The sequence below is a fragment of the Pipistrellus kuhlii genome, unplaced genomic scaffold (genome assembly GCF_014108245.1).
Source record: "Pipistrellus kuhlii isolate mPipKuh1 unplaced genomic scaffold, mPipKuh1.p scaffold_m20_p_4, whole genome shotgun sequence".
Lineage (NCBI taxonomy): Eukaryota > Metazoa > Chordata > Mammalia > Chiroptera > Vespertilionidae > Pipistrellus > Pipistrellus kuhlii.
The window spans coordinates 89,695,689-89,716,529 of NW_023425540.1; the positions used below are offsets into that span (position 1 = coordinate 89,695,689).

At 43.8% G+C, this 20,841-nt stretch overlaps 1 long non-coding RNA gene across 3 annotated transcripts in view; it reads right to left on the reverse strand.

The window, feature by feature from the left end:
- Nucleotides 1–87: 87 nt before the first annotated feature.
- Nucleotides 88–20,841, reverse strand: part of LOC123651174 — a 34,480-nt gene continuing 13,726 nt past the window's right edge. The window contains exons 2-4 of one of the 3 annotated variants that reach the window (XR_006739704.1): nucleotides 7,306–7,758; nucleotides 5,589–5,749; nucleotides 88–120 (exon numbers count right to left, since the gene is read on the reverse strand). This is a non-coding gene — a long non-coding RNA (uncharacterized LOC123651174). Of the gene's footprint in view, nucleotides 121–5,247; nucleotides 5,750–7,305; nucleotides 7,759–20,841 lie in introns of those variants that run through there. The other 2 variants (XR_006739703.1, XR_006739702.1) reach the window with 2 other exon arrangements.

Here is a 20,841-nt window from a genome sequence, read left to right on the forward strand (position 1 = left end):
GCAGCCCCACTGCAGTCTTGCAAAGGTTTGATCGCTGAATCTCCTGTCCTCAATCCCTGAGGCTGGGGTAGCTTTCTTTTCTCTCTCTTTTTAATCCTCACCCAAGGACATGCTTATTGACTTCAGAGAGAGGGGAAGGGAAAGACAGGAACATCACTGTGAGAGAGAACTGACCGTTTGCCTTCCGCATGTGCCCTGACCAGGGGTCAAACCAAAACCTTCTGGTATATGGGACGACGTTCTAACCAACTGAACCACACCTGTCAGGGCTGGGATGGCTCTAAGCAAATCAAAATCCAGATGTCAACCAAGCAAGACATGGGCCTAGATCACTTTCTTCCAGGAGTTTCTTTCCTGGACACACTCGCCAGACGTTGAGGGGAGCATGTGAGCAAAACTAGATGGGGCCTTGGTCCAGCACCACAGGGGTACAGCCCCTCCAGTTCTCAGCACATGGGACACAGGCACCTGTCTGTTGGCTCTCCTCTGAACCAATGCTACCCCTTCTGCTGGGGGGGCTCCCAGCTACAGTCTCGCCCTCTCCCCAGCACACGGGGGAAAAGGCCCCACTGGTACAAAGTGCCAAGCTCTGTTGCCATGTTGGTTGCCCTCATAGAGTTGGCCTGTGAGAGGCAGCACAGCCTGGGGAAGAGCCCAGCCCAGGGGGGTCAGGGATTTGGGGCCTGGAACAGGCTCACCCAGCGCACCTTCAACTACGTTGAGCCTCAATAATCATCTGTAAAGGGATAAAACGATTGCTTTCCTCTTAGGATTATTTTAAGTATCAATGGATATAACATCACTCCACAGACGAATCATTTCACATCTCCTTAAAAAATCCATCCATCCCTAAGAACACAACCCTCTCAGAGTGTCTTTCCAGCACTCTTTTACCTTCCTCTCATGGATCTTTTCTCTTTCTACCAGTCAGCCGTTGCTGCCTAACAAGCAACCCCAAAGTTCAATGTGTACAACAATAGGCAACTTTTTCTCACTCACAGGCCACAGATCAGCTGGGATGGCTCTGGACCACTTCTGGGGCAAGGCCAAAGTGGCTGCAGCTACCAGAGCATGCTCACCTAACAGTTCCCACAGGGGTAAAGAAGCATGATGCCTCAGCTTGGAATTTGCACATTGTCATTTCTTCCTACATTTTCTTGGTCTTAACCAGCAACAGGGCCAAGCCCAACACCAATGGCAGGAGTTGGGGCTACACTCCACCTGCACCGGGTCCCACACTGAAAACGCAGGAGGGTGCCAGGGAAGGAAAGGGTGCTTCTGGCATTTTTCAAAGTCACATCAGCAGGGAAAAGGGCACTGACAACAGACCACTTTCTCTGGTCTGGGTGAGCTATTTTGACATTAACCCTGAGAGTCGGCCACCTTTTTGGTTGACAGGCCCCAGTACAGGTGGGGAAACGGCATATCACAGTGAAGCTGGAGCCAAGTCTTGAGCTCTGAAGTGGCTGAAATCAAAGGATGAAGAAAAGCATCCTCTAAGCACTGGGGCTGGTTGTCAGGCGTGACAAGATCTAGTGACCATCCCTGCGCTGTGGGGGCCAGGGTGATGAGCTGTGTGGCCCAGGGGAGAGGGACAGGCACAGCCAGAGGGAAGCGGGTGGGGCCCAGAGCTCTGGTTCCCAAAAGTGTGTGAGGCAGCCTTAGCCCCAGTGAACTCTGGCTCCATAGGCTCCATTCTACTTCTGAGAGGGATAGTGATTCTCAACATGATTGGACACCTCATCATTTCAACATAACTGACTACATCCCTTTCCCTGATTTCATGTTTCTGCAAAACTAGGTTTCTGGCAGTTATTGAAAAGCAAATACTGTGTGAAATCATTGTAGAACAGGCAAAAGAGTAGCCATGTTTAATATGATACAAGATTCAAGAAAAATCTGACAGGCATAGTTGTGGCTACTTACAAAATGAAATGAAAAAATTTTTTTCTTTAAATTTGTATTACTTTTCCAAATGTCTACTGTAAATAGCTAGGATATAAGCACTATGTTGTTTGGACTTACTTAATAAGTAAAACTTAGGTATTTCTTTAGGCCTAGGGTCCCTTAAAATATTGAACTTTAAGTAGAGGTGCTCTCAACTAAGAATGTTTGGGATTTAACATACTTAAGGGTGTGCATACTGACATTACTAAATCATATATCTTACTATACTGATGTACTTTCTTTTATAGCCTTCATTATTTACAACATGCTAAATATCTTGTTTTCAAGTCTATGAACTGTTAATGAGATGAATAATTTCAAGTGTACAAATTTTAATAGATTAAACATCTCAATTATATTTATGCATGCAAGTTCGTACTGATGTAAAAAACTCACCAATCACCAACGGAGCAAACCTGTTATTCTGCAAACTGGCAAACGAAGTCAGAGAATGTACATGGCACTCCTGAGTCACACTTCTCTTTACGGAGCACTACAGCCTGCAGTGAGGAAGGATGCTAGAATTTCAGGCTCCACAATTTGCAACCCTTCATGGAGGCTCTGATTATCATTGGCTACAACCAGCTTCCAGACCAGAGACTACAACAGCACATAGGAAGAAACTTGCGGAGGCCATCTTGAATCTGATCAAACTCTAGGGGCAGAAGTTCATGGTCACCAGCATTTTGGGTACACAGCACAATCCATCCTGAGGGAAACTCAGGACCAAGGGTGGTCTCACCAATACATTTCAAGGGGAAAAAAGAGAAGAAAGAAAGGAGAAACTAACAGATTTAAAAGAAACTTGAAATATATCACTAAATGCAATTATGTCATCCTTTTCAGGATCTTATAAAACAATATCTTTGACCAGTTTAAAAAAAACAAATCACTTAAGATGTAATCAGGGAAATTAAAACACTGATTGCTAAGTAATGAAATTATTAGATTGTTGGGTTTGGTAATGTCACTCTGGTTATGTTTTCAATAATCCTTAGTTTCAAAGTCACACTGAAACATTTAAGGATAAAATGATACAATGTCTGGGATTTGCTTCAAAATGTTGGCCCTAAAGCTGGATAGTGAGTACATGAAGGTTCATTATATTAGTGTCTATTTTTTTAAAATATATTTTATTGATTTTTTACAGAGAGGAAGGGAGAGATATAGAGAGCTAGAAACGTCAATGAGAGAGAAACATCGACCAGCTGCCTCTTGCACACCCCCCACTGGGGATGTGCCCGCAACCCAGGTACATGCCCTTGACCGGAATCGAACCTGGGACTTTCAGTCCGCAGACCGACGCTCTACCACTGAGCCAAACCGGTTTCGGCTAGTGTCTATTTTTAAATATTTCGAAATTTTTAATTAAAAAAAAAGTTGACTCAAAAATTTCACAAGCTATGCAACTGAATACAATGCATCATTAGAAATGATAACAAAAAGTTAATATCAAAAACGAAATAACTCAAAACGCTTTAAATATCCAGTTTTGCAAGTTAGAAAGAGCGTCTGGTCACTGCGAGGCGCAAGGCTGGGCTCAGGAGCAGGGAAGGCGAGCAGGTTGGCTTGTGGGAAAGGAAGAAGGTGGGCAGAGCAAAGGGATAATGAGGTGAGGAGAACTGTAGCTTTAGGACAGAAATTGGTGGCAAAATGGATGTGGAGGACAAGAAAGATTTCAAATTGTCAGACATTGTGGGTTGATAGACAATGATCAGCTGCCACGTCCTGAGGATCAGTGTTTTCCCACCTGCTCAGGAAGTACCCTGACTCGCCTGCAGCGGGGACATCTCCACTCAACTCCAGCGTGCTTAGCCGACCTGCCGCAGCAGGACCAGACTTCAGACTGAATCTCTGGTTGCACTCACACCATGGCCCAGCCTCCATCCAGATGCTCACATACCCAAATCTGGGTCCCCCCTTTCCCTCAGCTCTGTCCCAAATGCATCCCCAGCCTGCACTCCTCCGGTTCTGCAGCCACCACACTGGTCCTTCCACACACCTGGTGAACGTGTAACCAGATCATGTTGTTCCCCTGCTTACAAACCATCATTGGTTTCTCATTGTCCTTCCGATGATAGATGGTGCTCACCAAGACCGGAGTGATTCTGGCTCAGGGCCTCCACTCTGCCTGGAGGGCCAGGGCCACTCTGCCATCCCCATTTCAGCTCAAATGTCACTTGTTCAGGGAGGCTGTTCTCTTCCCATCCACATGCTCCCAGTGTCACTTTTCATGACCCTTATCACTTTTCTTTGTTTTAATGTGTTTGCTCTCATTTATCCACGTAAGGCCTCACTCAGCACACTGGCCTCTGGACCCGATAGAACAGGAGCCCCACAGGAGCAGAGCCCCGGCCCACGCCGTCCACGCCTGAAACTGCCTACAACGCAGGAGGCGCTCCACGGACCACGCTGGATGCAGTGGGGTATGCACTTGCCTCCTGCTCCCCACCTTCCTGGGCAGCCCTCCTGGCTACAGAGAGCGAACTTCCCTTCCGCGTGGCCTCCTCAGGGACACAGCACGGCCTCCTGTCCTGAAGCGTGAGGGACACCGCGAGGCCTCCACGGGGCCTCTGGGCACCCGGCCTGAACTGACCAGAAGCTCCCAGGAGCTGACGGCTACTGTGGCCCCACAAGCAAGCCCCCTTCGGTCAGCCTCCACCCAGGATCACTCCTTCCCCTCACAGTCATGTTTGCCAACGGACAGCATTTTAGAGGGCAAAGGGGCTTGCATCCTTTACTATAGATAAAGGGCTGACCTGTTTGCTGTGACATTGCTTTAACCCTGTCAATCAACCTGTTCGGGTCAGCAGTCCTCTCAACTGAGCACACTGGCCTTGGTCCAGCCACAAGTCACCAACCCTCATTATAAAGAAACCATTAACCCAGAATGGAAATTTTCTCAGAACAGACATCTGAACTGCTACAATCCAAGACAGCTTCACAGTCACGCTCAGCAGCAGCCCCTGCTTCCTCACCCTGCCATGCCTATGCTCAGAACGTCAGTGGAACAGGCGGCACTGTTCCACAGGACGCGAGGCCTGAACAACAACGTATGCCTCCCCTTTGCAAGTCACAGACAAGCCTCTATTGGTTCCCCAATCACCCTGCCCCTCGATGCTCCTTTTCTGTGCTCTGCATTCAGGAGAGAAGCAGGGGTCTTTCTCAGGTTATGTTGGAGAAGTCAATACACCTTTAGATTTAGTCCATGAGCACAAACATACTCGTATTCCTAATAATAATCCCAAGGCTCTTAAAGATTTTCATTCGCCGCAGAACGCTACTGATTGGCCTCCCAGTGTGCTAGCCATGTTCCCAACAAGGCTGCCCTGGAAACGTTCTCCAAGTTCCCAGGCGCCTCCCCTCCGCCCCGTCTCTCCCACAAAAAAGCTTCTCACAGCACCCCCTTTCCTTCCAAGGCTGAAGCTCTACAGAAGGAAAAGCAGGAGCCAACTGTACTTCTCTGGCCTCCTTCCTCCAGGAATCTTGGCCCTCAGGCCCTGATTCCTCACATGCCCAGATTCCCGGCTTGGTCTTCCCAGCCCTGCACAACTGTGCAGAGCTCCTCTAGCTTCTCTGCCTCTTGGCGGCCACCTTACCCAGCCCCGAGGGGAAAAGCCAGTGCAAGAAGCAGGGCTTACCTCCTTGAGCTCCCCTCTGAGTCGTGGCTGCTGGAGTGACTGCAGACCTTCAAGCTGATGCCTTCTGAGTTGTGGCCATTGAGTCCTCAGCAGGCAGTGGTCCACTGCAAGCTACTCCTCGGCCAGAAGCAGGTGTTCATTACGTGGAAGGAATCACTAAACTGGAGAGTTGGAACGGATGTGGGTTAATAACTAGGCAAGCTGGTCCAACTAGCACAGGCCACGTGGCCATCTCTGAGCTACAATGTCCCATATGGAGGTAAGCCAGTGGGAAGCCAGATGGGACTCAGCCCATTCCCCTCTGCCCAACCAAGAAGCTCCAGGATCGAAGGTCTCTGTATGCTCATATGAACCCTATGGTATTTGTCCTCATGAGCCAGTCCTAAAAGTGAGATGGCACAGCACCAAGGCATGACAATTCAATATATCAGAAGTTCATCTCACAGCAGGAGCATTCATCCTCAGCTCAGGACTATTAACTCACTCGTGGGGGAGAAGCCTGGGTGCCTGTGACTGCCAGCACTAGGGCTGCATCCTTTCTGGGGACTCTGCCTCCTCAGCCAAATGATCAATGATGGCTTCAGATGGGTAATGATGGTTTCTGAGAACTGCACCCTCTTCAGCTATGCTGGTTGTCTCACTTAACTGTGAGCATCTCACACAGGGGAGCTAGCTTGGTCCTCTCTGATGAATAACTGAAAGGACAGGCTTCTGACATGGGCCATTCTCCTCAGCCTCCATGTCCCAAATCCTGATAGGACAGAGGCATGAGAGATAAGGAAGCACCAAAGTTACAGCTCCCGATGAGAAGGGAGGAGGAGCTCCATGGACGAAGGAGCCTTCAGAGCAATACTCAGTGAGGCCTGGCCAGAAAGCAGAGCTCAAAACGACTCTGCTCTGTCATAGGCTTCTCTCCGCTGAGAGAAGGGGACCACCTGTGCCCAAGCACAGTAGGACATGAGGGCAAATGGCCCCAGGGCCTGACACATGTGCTGCCACACAACATAGAGGCCACCACAGCTCTCACCGCAGAACCTCACGCCTGAGTCCCAAAAGAGGGCATCTTTTCCAACTCTGCCACTCCTTTCTGGATGAGCCAGCTAGGAAAGGCTGCTCCTGCTGTCTTCCCCACATCCTTAGTCACCATGTCCACCATTCCCCAGCTCTCTGCCCACTTTCCATGCTCTGAGTATTGCACCTCCGAGTGCAGGACAGAGGTGTGTGGCTCTACCAGTGGGGAGGACACGCCCCTGGTGCTTCTCCCTGCACCACCATGGGCCACCATAAGCTGTAATAGTCCTTCAGCTAAATTCTTCTCTTGGGGGACGGGACATGCACAGTGAGAGCTTGTGGGGGGCTCAGGTGTATGAGGAGAAAGGCTTCTACTGAACCATCCTCACCAGTGCCTCAGCCTTCCCCTAACTGCCCTCCAAACAGCCACCTTGTCAGGCCTGCCATCAGTGAAAGACACTGCGCTTGTCCTACCTGCTTATGCGGGGCCCCTGATGGTGGCACACACAGGGCCTTGCCTCCATTCTCCACCCAGAGGCCTGGCACTGCCCCAGGGAGGGGCCTGAGATGCACAGAGTCCCAGCTGTGGAAACGAGAAGGTGCCCGTAGGAGACCAGGAAAGGCAGCTACAGACTTTGACCTCCTGGGGAATTTGACCTCCTGGGGAGCAGCCCTGGTTCTCACCCCACTTTTACACTCCACTCACCTTGTGAGGCTGACTTTCTAGACTCTGGGAGGCCCACGTAAAAGCACAGCTGCCCCAAGCATGGAGGTGTAGGAGGGCAGCACTGGCCACCACCAGCCACTTCAACCCAGCTGTAGCCATGGACAGAGAAGCAGAGATGGCCGCAGGAAGCCAGGGATGAGTCCAACTCAGTGCTCTCCAACCTGGTCCTCTGACCAAGGCAGAATGGCCAGGAGTAGGCGTCTTTTTGGTCCAGTTTCCCCGTCATCTGGAGACTCCTGGAGCCATGGTGGCCATGGAGGCAGCGCGGAGGGAGGTTCTGTCTGCCAGTTCATGGTGATCTGTTCCTTTCCTCACTTGGGCTCCTGTGAGAAGGCTGTAATCCACAGGTACCTCAGCCCACCAATGATAGCCATGGAAGCTGGTAAAACATGAGCTTGCTGTGCCATCCTGCTGTTCCCATTCATACAGTGACTGGTTAATAAAAGAAAAAAGGGAGTGTTAATGTCAGTCATATTAGCCAGAAGGCACCACCTGTTCTAAAATATCATCGAACTCCTGACAGGCTGTTCCATTTTTTGATCATTTGTTTATGACCTCATTTTATTTTTTAAAATACATTTTTATTGATTTCAGAGAGGAAGGGAGAGGACGAGAGAGACAGAAACATCAATGATGAGAGAGAACGATTGATCGCTGCTTCCCACACCCCACACTGAGGATGTGCCTCAACCAGGAATCAAACTGTGACCTCCTGGTCCATAGGTCAACGATCAACCACCGAGCCATGCCAGCCAGGTATGAATTCATTTTAGAGTAAAAGGGACCCTGAACAATGGTAAAACTGGACAAGAAATGATATGTGTTCTTAGTCCCTGAACACCAGTGCAGAACAGCGATTCCCCAAAAGAAAGGGAACCGCAGACTGAGCCCTATGACTGTCCCAGCTACGGCCGAGGTGGTTCCCAGGCTACAGCGTAAGGAGGAAAAAGCCAGACCCAGCCATCTCCTGGAAGGAGAGGTAGGAGGTCACGGAGGCCCAGTAGCTAGAATGTATGAGACAGAGTATTAGGGGATGGGGATGCACAGACAACAGAGCTCCAGGATCTACAGAGGGTGCCTTGAGTCTTCAGCTGAGGACAGGTCTGCACTTGTGTGAGAGAAATCACGCACGGGGACCAGGCAAGAATCCATGGAAATGAGCAGACAGAAAATTGCCAGAGCTCATAGAGCGATGGGAATCTTTTGTGTTCCCACAAGCCATGTGGAAAGTCCTCCTAATTCACAGGGTGTTGGGTAGAATCCTTAGAAGGGCATCCCCCTTCACAATGGGGCTCAATCAACCATAGACCGAGGGCAGCTCTGGACCCACCCTAACAAAGCTCACAAGCAAGCCTGTAAGGACCAACTGATGCCAAGGAACTGAACTGCACGCCAGACCAAATTTCAAACTATTTGAAGAAATAACAAAACCCAGCAACCCAGCAACTAACAACATAAGTTCACAGTATCCAGTATTCCACAATAAAATGGCCATGTCTATCAGGGCTCAGCCAGGCCACAGAAATCACACAGTATTTTAAACAATGGAAGTTAATATAAAGAATTATTGCCGAAACCGGTTTGGCTCAGTGGATAGAGCGTTGGCCTGTGGACTGAAAGTCCCAGGTTCGATTCCGGTCAAGGACATGTACACTGGTTGAGGGCACATCCTCGGTAGGTGTGCAGGAGGCAGCTGGTAGATGTTTCTCTCTCATTGATGTTTCTAGCTCTCTGTCCCTCTCCCTTTTTCTCTGTAAAAAATCAATAAAATATATATATATATTTTAAAAGAATTATTAACTATTTATAGAGAATTAACTAAAAGGGGACAAAAGAGAACTCTACAGAATATCCTAGGGCCATGGTTGGCAAACTGCAGCTCCACTAGCCGTATGCGGCGCTTTGGCCCCTTGAGTTGGCTCTTCCACAAAATACCATGGCCTGGGCGAGTCTATTTAAAAAAAAAAATGTATTTTTAAAAAAAAAAAATATATATATTTAAATATATTTTGAAGAAGTGGCATTAGAAGAAGTTTAAGTTTAAAAAATTTGGCTCTCAAAAGAAATTTCAATCATTGTACTATTGATATTAGGCTCTGTTGACTAATGAGTTTGCCGACCACTGGCCTAGGGTGAAGAGAGCTACCCAAGGGAAGGATTCCAACCTGGGAGATGGGTGGTCACAGCCCACTGGATGGAAATTCAATGGCTCTCCAAAACCAAGGCCGAGGGGTAACCACCACCTGCTAGGATGCTAACAAAATTAGCTGGGAAGCTGTCTGCAAAGAGTGCTAGGATGCCACTAGGGTGGAGGTACTGATGACCTCACCAGAAAGCTACCAGGAGGCCAGCTGGGGTTTCCATGGAACTTGCCTGGCAGTGCCTGTCCCCTTCCAGATATATAAGTAACCTCACCGCTGGCAGCTGTGAAAGTGCTGCTGAATTTGTAGCTAGGAAGCTGCCAGAGAAAAGTGCCATGGAAACACCGGAGTGAGCAGCCCTATGTGTTCCAATGTTAGTTCACATCACAGAACAGTAACAAGCAAAGCACACAGAACCAGGAAAAGAGGACTTTTCCCTTCCAGCACCCTCCACTGACAGATTAGCACCAGTCTAGCTGACAAAGGAGAAATGTTCTAGTATTACAAGTAGGCAATGGAGGATGGTTTGATAACTACTATGTCAGATATGCAAAAAAGATAAAATGTGAACCATGAGTATAAGAAAATCAATGAATAGGAACTGACCTAAAACTGACAGAAATAGAGGAACCAGCAGACAAGGGCAATAAAACAGATATTATACTACATATGCTTCATGTATTAGGAAGGTAGAGCTTGATGAAATCATGGAAGGTATAAACCCAAACCTTAGAACGTCTGCAGATGAAATAAACAATATCTGAAATGAAAACATACACATTATCAGATTAACATTAAACACTGAAAAAGAAAAGATCAGAGTTCAAAGACATGGAAAATGAAACTATTCAAATAAAGCACAGAGAAGGTGTGGGAGCAAAGCACCAGATATTATCAAGTAATCCAATATGCATGAAACTAGAGTCCCAGAAGAAGAGCAATAGACAGAAACAATGTCTGAAAAAAATAAGAAAAATTTCCTAAATATGATGGAAACTACATATTCATAGATTTAAGAGGATTAATAAAACTCAAGCAGAAAAAAAAAACCCTCAAGAAATCAATACTAAGAGGGCAGAAGTGGACTGGAAGAGGTCAATGGGGGGGAAAGGAGACTTACGTAATACTTTCAACAATAAAGAATTTTTAAAAATATTTTTTAAAAATAAATCAGCCCTAGCCGGTTTGGTTCAGTGGCTAAAGCATTGGCCTGAGAACTGAAGGGTCCCAGGTTCGATTCTGGTCAAGGGCACATCCCCAGTGGGGGGCATGCAGGAGGCAGCTGATCGATGTTTCTCTCTCATCAATGTTTCTAACTCTATCCTTTCCCTTCCTCTCTGTAAAAAAAATAAATAAATAAATAAAATAAGAATCAATAAAATAAATAAATAAATAAATAAATAAATAAATAAATAAATAAATCCCTGGCTGGTTTGGCTAAGTGGATTGAGCGTCAGCCTGCAGACTAGAGGGTCCCATTGAGGGTCAGGTTACGGGCTTGATCCTCAGTAGGGGGCATGCAGGAGGCAGCCAATCAATGGTTCTCTCTCATCATTGATGTTTCTATCTCTCCTTCTCCCTTCCTCTCTGAAATCAATAAAAATATTAAAAATAGCCCTAACCAGTTTGGTTCAGTGGATGGAGCATCGACCTGTGGACTGAAGGGTCCCAGGCTTGATTCTGGTCAAGGGCAGGTACCTTGGTTGTGGGCACATCCCCAGTGGGGGTGGAGCAAGAGGCAGCTGATCGATGATTCTCTCTCATCGATGTTTCTAACTCTCTATTCCCTAAAAAAAAAAAACCTACAACCAAGATTACTCTACCCAGCAAAGCTATCATTCAGAATTGAAGGTTAGATAAAGAACTTCACAGACAAGAAAAAGTTAAAGGAGTTCATCAACACCAAACCAGAATTACATGAAATGCTGAAGGGTATTCTTTAAGGAGAGGAAGAAGAAAAAAGTAAAGGTAAAAATTATGAACAACAAAAAGACATAAATACATATCTACCAACAAGTGAACCTAAAAATCAAGTGAGCTGGGACAGGTTTGGCTCAGTGGATAGAGCGTTGGCCTGAGGACTGAAAGGTCCCAGGTTCGATTCCAGTGAAGGGCATGTACCTTGGTTGTGGACACATCCCCAGTGGGGAGTGTGCAAGAGGCAGCTGGTAGACGTTTCTTTCTCATCGACGTTTCTAACTCTCTGTCCCTCTCAATTCCTCTCTGTGTAAAATCAATAAAATATATATACATATATATACATATATATATATACGCATACACACACACACACACACACACACACATATATATATATATATAAGTATATATTGTATATAAGTCAAGTGAATAAAAAATCTGAAGAACAGCCAAAACCAGTTTGGCTCGGTGGATAGAGCATCGGCCTGCAGACTGAAAGGTCCCAGGTTCGATTCCGGTCAAGGGCATGTACCTTGGTTGTGAGCACATTTCCCAGTTAGGGGGTGTGCAAGAGGCAGTTGATTGATGATTCTCTCTAATAGATGTTTTTAATTCTCTATCCCTCTCTCTTCCTCTCTGTAAAAAATCAATAAAATATATATTTTTTAAAAAATCTGAAGAACAAAATGGACTAGTGAATATAATAAAATCAGGGACATAGAAAGGGATTGGGCTAACAATTCTCAGGGGGAAGGGAGTTTGAGGGATGAGGAAAGAGACTGGACAAAAATCTTACACCTATGGATGAAGACAGGGACGGGGGGTAAGGGCATGGGGTGGAGTTGGGGATCAGGTGGAGGGGAGCTATGGGAGAAGAGGGGGGAAAGAGGAACACCTGTAATAATCTGAACAAAAAAGATTTATTATAAAAGAAAATAAAAAAATAAAAATAAAAGAAATCTTAAAAGCAGCCAGGCTAAAAAAGCACATTATGTACTGACTAGAGGCCCGTTGCAAGAAGATGAATTGGGCTTCCTGCTGCCCGAGTGAAGCTGCCTCGCTACCCCTCCCGTCTCCTATGCCTCGCTCCCTTCTCCACAGATTCACTCCCATCGGCAGCACTTGGCTTCCTTCTATGCTATCTTCAGTCTTCACTCTGTGCCTGTGTATGCAAATCAACCCCCATCTTTGTTGGGTTGCTTTGCATACTCACTCTGTTTGGTTGGTGGGTGTAGTGGAGGGATGGTCAATTTGCATGTTTCTCTTTTATTAGTGTAGATAAATAAGAACAAGAGACTTCTGCTTTAATAAAGAGGACAATGGAATGTCACCTTTATTTTTTAAATTTCATACTAGGGTTGTGCCATACTTATTGCCCTGGATGGTGTGGCTCCGTTGGCTGAATGTTGTCTTATGCACCAAAAGGTCAGGGTTCAGTTCCCACTAATGGTACTTGTCCAGGTTGCTGGTTCAGTCCCTGGTTGGAATGGGTACAGGAGGAAACCAATTGATGCTTCTCTCTTATATCAATGTTTCTCTCTCCCTCTGCCTTCCTCTCTCACTAAAAAAAATAAAAAAATAAAAATATATATACATATATATATATATATATATATATATATATATATATTTTTTCCCCCAAAACTAAATGAATAAACAAAACAGAAACAGACCCACAGATAAAGAGAACAAATTGAGGTTACCAGAGGGGAAGAGGGAGGGGGAAGGATAAGAAGGTAAAGGTGGATAAGAGGTACAAAATTCCAGTTATAAAATAAACAAGCCAAGGGGAAGTAATGTATACACCAGAACTATGTCAACAATATCATAATAAGTTTGTCCAGTGGGAGATGATTGGTTAATAGACTTATTGTGGCAATCACATCAGAATCACTATGCTATACACCTGAAACTAACATAATATTGTATACCAACTATACTTTAATATTTTAAAAAATAAATAAGCAAATAAAGGCAAGGGATTTTCATTTTCTAATCTGGCATGTAAATAACTTGGAAGTTGTCATATTATCCTTACACTAAGAAAAAGGCTGAACAAACAGAAGACAACAACTCTTTTTAGATCCATCAGAGAATTGAGGTCACAGGACAAGACACTACCCAAGCAACTGGAGAAAAAGACAGGCAGATACAAAGAATCACGGCCTACTGAATCAGGAACCCAGGGCAGAAACTGCAGAAAAAAACAAAGTATAAATGATGAACTGCTAGAGGCACAGTGTGGACAAGTTTAGTTTGAGAGTTAATAAAGTTTCAGGAGGGTCCATTAGGGGGACCCTCATACCTTTGTGAGTTTTGCTTCCATGAGCCTCACCAAGTTCTCACAGTGGAAGTCAAAGAAAAAACAAAACAAAACAAAACAAAACAAAACACCCTTGTGCTTCTGGCAGGGGGAAGGGAAAAGTAGCCATTTTGAGATATGCCCAGAGTATCCTTGTTAAGGCCTACCCTCAGGTAAACTGTTGGTTGTTGTTGTTTTTAATATTTTTATTAATAAATTTTTATTGGTCAGATTATTACAGTTGTTCCTTCCTTCCCCCCCCCCCCCCCAATAGCTCTCTTCCATCTGGTGCCACCCCACCCCAGGCCCTTACCCCCCTTCCACTGTCCTCATCCATTGGTGTAGAATTTTTGTCCAGTCTCTTCCCTCACCCCGCCCCCCCCCCCCCCGCCCCGAGAATTGTCAGTCCACTCCCTTTCTATGTCCCTGATTCTATTATATTCACCAGTTTATTCTGTTCATCAGATTTTTTTATTCACTTGATTTGCAGATTCACTTGTTGATAGATATCAATTTGTTGTCACTTTGTTATTCATAATTTTTATCTTTACCTTTTTCTTCTTCTTCCCCTTCTTAAATTCCTTGAAAGCACAATCAACCAAAACTCATACAAGCAGAAACAGATAATCTGAGTAGGCCTATATCTACTAAAAAAACTGAATCAACAATAACCTTTCAAAACAGAAAGCACCACGCCCAGGTGGGTTCCACCGAAATTTAACATGTTATACCAATTCTCTACATTCTCTTTCTGAAGAAAAAAGCAGAGAAAACACGTCCCAACTCATTCTGCTCTGCATTACCTTAATACCCAACCGAACAAAGACATTCTAAAAGAGGAAAACATTAATATCTTTCATGAATATACATACAAAAATCCTCAACAAAATATAAACAATTTTAATCCAAACAATGTATAAAAATAATTATCTATCACAACCAAGTGGAATTTATCACAAGATGATTCAAAAATAAGTCACCACATTAACAAGCCAAAGAAGAAGAATCATATCATATTAATAGACTGCAGGAGATACACTTCACAAAAGTCAATACCCATGTCATTTAAAAAAAAAATACACACAAAAAAAATCAGTATACTAGGAATAGGAAGGAATCTCATCAACATGACAATAGACCATCTATAGAAAACATACAGTTAAGGAATGGCATCAGCAAAATGGATGACTAGGAAGCTCCAAGCCCTTGTTCCCAAGAAGACAACAGAAAAAAACAACCATCCAATACTGGCTGAACTAACCTTACTAGAGATCTGAAAAACAGTCAAATCTCTATGTAAGTCAAGTAAATGCCCAATTAATGCCAACCCTCCCTGGCATGGCACTGTCTTGGTCTAGAGCAGAAGTCACCAAATGGTGGTCCCTGAGGTCCAAAAAGTTGGGTGCTGGTCTAGAGGGGCAGCAACCCAATTACCTCCCTCAAACAAGAGGAAATAGGGGAGATCTTATTTGCAATGTTCTAACCCAGTGGTCGGCAAACTCATTAGTCAACAGAGCCAAATATCAATAGTACAATGATTGAAATTTCTTTTGAGAGCCAAATTTTTTAAACTTAAAACTTCTTCTAACGCCACTTCTTCAAAATACAGTCACCCAGGCCGTGGTATTTTGTGGAAGAGCCATACTCAAGGGGCCAAAGAGTTGCATGTGGCTCGCAAGCCGCAGTTTGCCGACCACAGTTCTAACCCATCTTGGGTTATCTGACCTCTGTCTCATCTAACTTGGATCTCAGGAAGAGAAAAGCAGCAGGCATTAATTGTGAAAACTATGGGAAGAACAAAGACTCTCAGCCATCTGGAACAGGAGTTTATAAGTGGAGATATATAATAGACAATGTAATGCGACAAAAAGAAGCTGGAGAAGAGACTCTTTGGGTAATTAAGACTTTCAAAAACAGCCATGTATATAAAAGCCACACACAAACCCAAGCAAACATATCCTCAGAAAAGACCAGAGAAGACCTTAACCTTTTACCTGGAGCTAATTTGTAGGCTCAGAGCAAATCAAGCAAATCATTGAAGGACTTCCCAGGCATGGCATCAGTCTGAAAGGATATGGAGAGCTGGTTGTTTTTTCAAATACCTAATTTTCAACAATAAAAAACATACAAAGAAACCAGAAAACATGTCCCATTCAAAAAACAATATGACATGGCAAAAACCATTTCTGAGGAAGCACAAACATCGACAAATACTTTATTAGACAAAGACTTTAAAACAGCTGTCTTAAGTATTGTCAAAGAGCTAAAGGAAAACATGGACAAAGCATGAAAGCAAGCCCGACTAGTGTGGTTCCGTGCTGAGCATTGACCAATGAACAAGAGGTCATGGTTCCATTCCTGGTCAGGGCACATGCCTGGTTTGTGGCCTCAGTCCCCAGTAGGGGGAGTGCAGGAAGCAACCTATTGATGTTTCTATCTCTCCCTCTCTCTTCCTCTTTGAAAGCAATAAAAATATATTTTTTTTAAATGAAAGCAAGCCCAGCCATTTCTAGGGTAGCCAGGAGTCAGAGCCAATTCAATAGTACATAACACACACTATAACTCCATTGACTAATGTAAACACCAATATTATTGTAATTTTGATCTGTAGCTCCACTTTTTATGTCCTACAGGATTTAATAGACAAATGCATAAAAATAATTATAAATCCACATTAGTGGGCACACTATGTGTAAGTATGTAATTTGTGACATAAATAATCTAAAGCGGGGCAAGGACAGAGCTATATATAAGAGTTTTTGTGAGCTATTGAAGTTGAGTTGATATCAATACAATTTAGGTTAAGCTTTGGGATGTTATCTGTAATCTCCATGGTAACCACAAAGAAAATATAGAGGATATACACAAAAGGAAGTGAGAAAGGAATTAGAATATCACCATCAAAAATCAACTAGACACAAAAGAAGATAGTAATGGATGAATTAAGAAAAAAGCTAAAGACATCCAGAAAACAAATAACAAAATGCAAAAGTAAGTTCTTATTGATAATTATGTTAAATATAAATAGATTAATTTCCCCAATCAAAAGGCACAGATTGGCAAAATGGATTAAAACCACATTCCAAGTATATGTTGTGGACAAGGCACACACTTTAGATCTAAACTCACAGATAGGTTGAAAGTGAAATGACAGAAAAAGATATTCCACACAAATAATACTAAAAAAGAGCTGGAGTGGTTCTATACTAGTATCAGCAGAATAGCTTTAAGTAAATACTGTTACAAGAGACAAAGAAAGACATGAAAAAAATTATGATAAAAGGGTTGCTTTTAACCTGTTATATTTATATAACAGTAATATAAATATATTTGCAGCAAATATCAGAACTCCAAAATATATGAAACCAACATTGAGAGAATTGAAAGAAAAAATATACAGTTCTATAATAATGATAGATTTCAATACCTTGCTTTTAATAATGGGCAGAACAACCAAAAAGAAGCTTAATAAGGAAACAATGTAATGGAAAAACATGATAGATCAATCGGCATATACAGAACACTCCACCCAATGACAGTAGAATACACATTTTCTCAAGTGCATATGGAATAGTCTCCAGGATATACCATATATTAAACCAGAGAAGTTTAAAAAAAAAAATATATATATATACATTTTTTAATTGATTTTTTACAGAGAGGAAGGGAGAGAGATAGCGTTAGAAACATTGATGAGAGAAACATCAATCAGCTGCCTCCTGCATACCCCCCACCGGGGATGTGCCCATAATCAAGGTACATGCCCTTGACCGGAATCGAACCCAGAATCCTTCAGTCCGCAAGCCACGCTCTATCCACTGAGCCAAACGGCTTCGGCAAGAGAAGTTTTTAATAAATATAAAAAGATTGAAATATAGCCATGTACAGTATAACAATGTTCTGGTCAACAACAGTGATCCCATAAGATTATAATGAAACTGAAAAATTCCTATTTCCTAGTGACATAAGCTTGTAGCACAACATTATTCACCTGTTTGTGGTAATGCTGGTGTAAACAAAACCACTGTACTTCCAGGCGAATAAAAGTATAGCTCAGGTAAGAAACTGGGATTTTCTGTTTTGGGGCTATACGGTTCTTTCTGGGCTACTTTTAGCAATTTGAGAGTTCTGAGCATCACCTTCTGCTTGAACTCTTTGGGGATGGAATCACAGAGGAACTTCAGGCTATGACTAGCCTTCCAATGGACTCACCAAAGAAGGTTAACTTACTCTCAACCCTGGACTTTTTTCAGACGCCGGAGAAGAAGATTCAGCTGGCACTCAGCTGTCTCAAAAGTACTAGCAAAGGACCTTAGTAACTTGACTCAATCCTAGTACCAAATTCCCTTCCCTTCCACCAAAACGTTCACCCCAAAAGCAAGACAGCAGGACTGGGGTTAAATCAAAGCATGCGCCACACAAGGAGACATGGAGTGAGGATAGTGGCAAGTGTCTAGAAAGAAAGGTTGCGAGAAAGGATTGGAAGGCTGATTGAAGTTATGACATGCCATTCCAAGTTAATGATTCAAGCAGGAAGCCCAAGACTTAGATGTAGCTGTAGTTATTGCCTATTACATGAAGATCCTTCTGATACTATCTTTGAGAATTATGACATGGAGTCAATTTAGGCATAACCCTTACAAATGAGTTGTAACACATTTTTTTATGTGCTCTTTCAATTTTTAGTAGCAAATGTATGTATAGGGCTTTTTATTAAAATTTGAGGTATATCAGACCTTTTAAAAAATAAAAGTATACTTAAAAAAAAAGTATAGCATATCCAATTATGTAAAGCATGTAATACTTGATGAATTAATGATTTATGTATCTAATACGCTGTACTTTTAATCATTATTTTGTGTACCCTTTCTACACATAAAAAAAATTCTGTAAATCAGCATGCCATGTTAGCCAGCAAAGGCCTCATATATCACAGGCTTACCATATCTCTTTCCTACATTGCTTTCTCTTGTGTTTGATTTAATCTCATATTGTTCTGTGCAGTAACATCCTATACAGGTTTGTAGCCTAAGAGGAATAGGCTATTTCACTAGATAGTCTAGGTGTGCAGTAGGCTACAACATCTAGGTTTGGGTAAGTACAGTCTATGAGGTTCACACAATGTTGAAATTGCCTATTGATGCATTTCTCATAAAATATCCTCATTGTTAATTGGTACATGACAAACAGGAAGTGACTTTTTTTTTTTCAAGAAAAACGATTTTATTTTAATCCGAAAGTGACTCTTCTGATAACAATGGAATGGAACTAGTAAAAATGGTACTGAGAAGGGGAGAAGCCTGCAACCAAGGTATATGCCCTTGACCAAACCCAGATATCAAACCCAGATATCCAGATGCAAAAGAATAAAGTTAGGGAGAATCTAGAAGAATCCAAGATGGCACAGGTAAACACCTAGCCGCAACCGCACACAACAATTTCAATAAAATACAACTAAAATATAAAATGGACATTACTCAGAACTACAGGAAAGTCGACTGACTGGAAATTCTACAACGGGAAGCAAGGAGAAAACCAGAAGGAAGAGCCAAGGAGCTGTAAAAGCCTAAGGCACAGAGACACGTGGCGCGCGCGGAGAGCAGGAAGCCGGAGAGGAGGGCAGCTGAGTGCCTGGCTGGCGTTCCCTAGCGGGAAGGAGATAAAAGCTCCGACTGTGCTGAACCCCAGACCTGACAGCACTGAACCCCAGTTCTAGGCCAGACCCTGAGGACCCAGGCTTAAACAGAGGGAGCCGGGGCTGTGAGGCGGAATCCTAGGGGAGCGGTGAAAGGCAGAGCCATGGAGGCGTGCACATTGCGCGCAGAGGACTGACTGTTGACTCTGCTGCCAGATTGCCCTGGCGGGAAGGAGACAAAGGCTCCGGACTGTACTGGGCCCCAGTTCCAACTGCTCTGAACTCCAGTTCTAGGCCAGACCCCGGGGACCCAGGCTCACACAGAGGGAACTGGGCGGTAAGGTGGAACCCAGGGGAGCGGCGAAAGGAGGTCCCGGAGGCGCGCACATTGCATGCAGTGAAGGGTCCGTTGGCTGTGCCGTGGGATTGCCCTGGTGGGAAGGAGACAAAAGCTCCGGACTGCTCTGAATGACACCTCCAACCCCACTTCCAACTGAACTGAACCCCAGTTCCGGGCTCATTGGAGGAGAGCCTAGACTGTTTGGTAGCAGGTGAAAATCGAGGGCACCTTTCTCTCAGAGGTGTCTGCAGCGAGTACTGAAAATGCTGAGACAACGAAATAGACCACAAACGAAAGAAATGGAGGACAAAAAGCGACTGGATATAGAGTTAAAAACCACACTTATAAGGTTGTTCAAGAATCTCCTAGAAAATGCCAATAAAATAAACGAGACTTATGAGGATATGAAAAGGGATCAACAAGAACTAATAAGGGATCAACAAGAAATAATAAGGGATCAACAAGAAATAAAGAATACATGGTCTGAAATAAAAAATATTATACAGAGTCCTAAAAACAGAATGGAAGATCACAAGAATCAAGTCAAAGATTTGGAACATAAAGAGCCAGAAGACACTCCTCCGCAGAAGCAAGAAGACAAGAGAATCCAGAAAGTTGAAGATAGTGTAAGAAACCTCTGGGACAACTTCAAGCGAACCAACATCAGAATTATGGGGGTCCCAGAAGATGAGAGAGAGCAAGATACCGAAAACATACTGAAAGAAATAGTGACAGAAAACTTCCCCCACCTGGGGAAAGAAATAGACTTACAAGTCCAGGAAGCACACAGAACTCCAAACTAAAGGAATCCAAAGAAGACCACACCAAGACAAATCATAATTAAAATTCCAAGAGCAAAAGACAAAGAGAGAATATTAAAAGCAGGAAGAGCAAAGCAGGTAGTTACCTATAAAGGAGCACCTATAAGATTGTCAGCTGACTTCTCAACAGAAACTATGCCAGACGGGAATGGCAAGAAATATTCAAGGTGATGAATAGTAAGAACCTACAGCCAAAAATAATCTATCCAGCAAAGCTATCACTCCGAATCGAAGGCCAGATAAAGAGCTTCACTAATAAAAAAAAAAAAGCTAAAGGAGTTCATCACCACCAAACCAGAATTATATGAATTGCTGAAGGGGGTTCTTTCAGAAGAGAAAGTAAACAAAGATAAAAA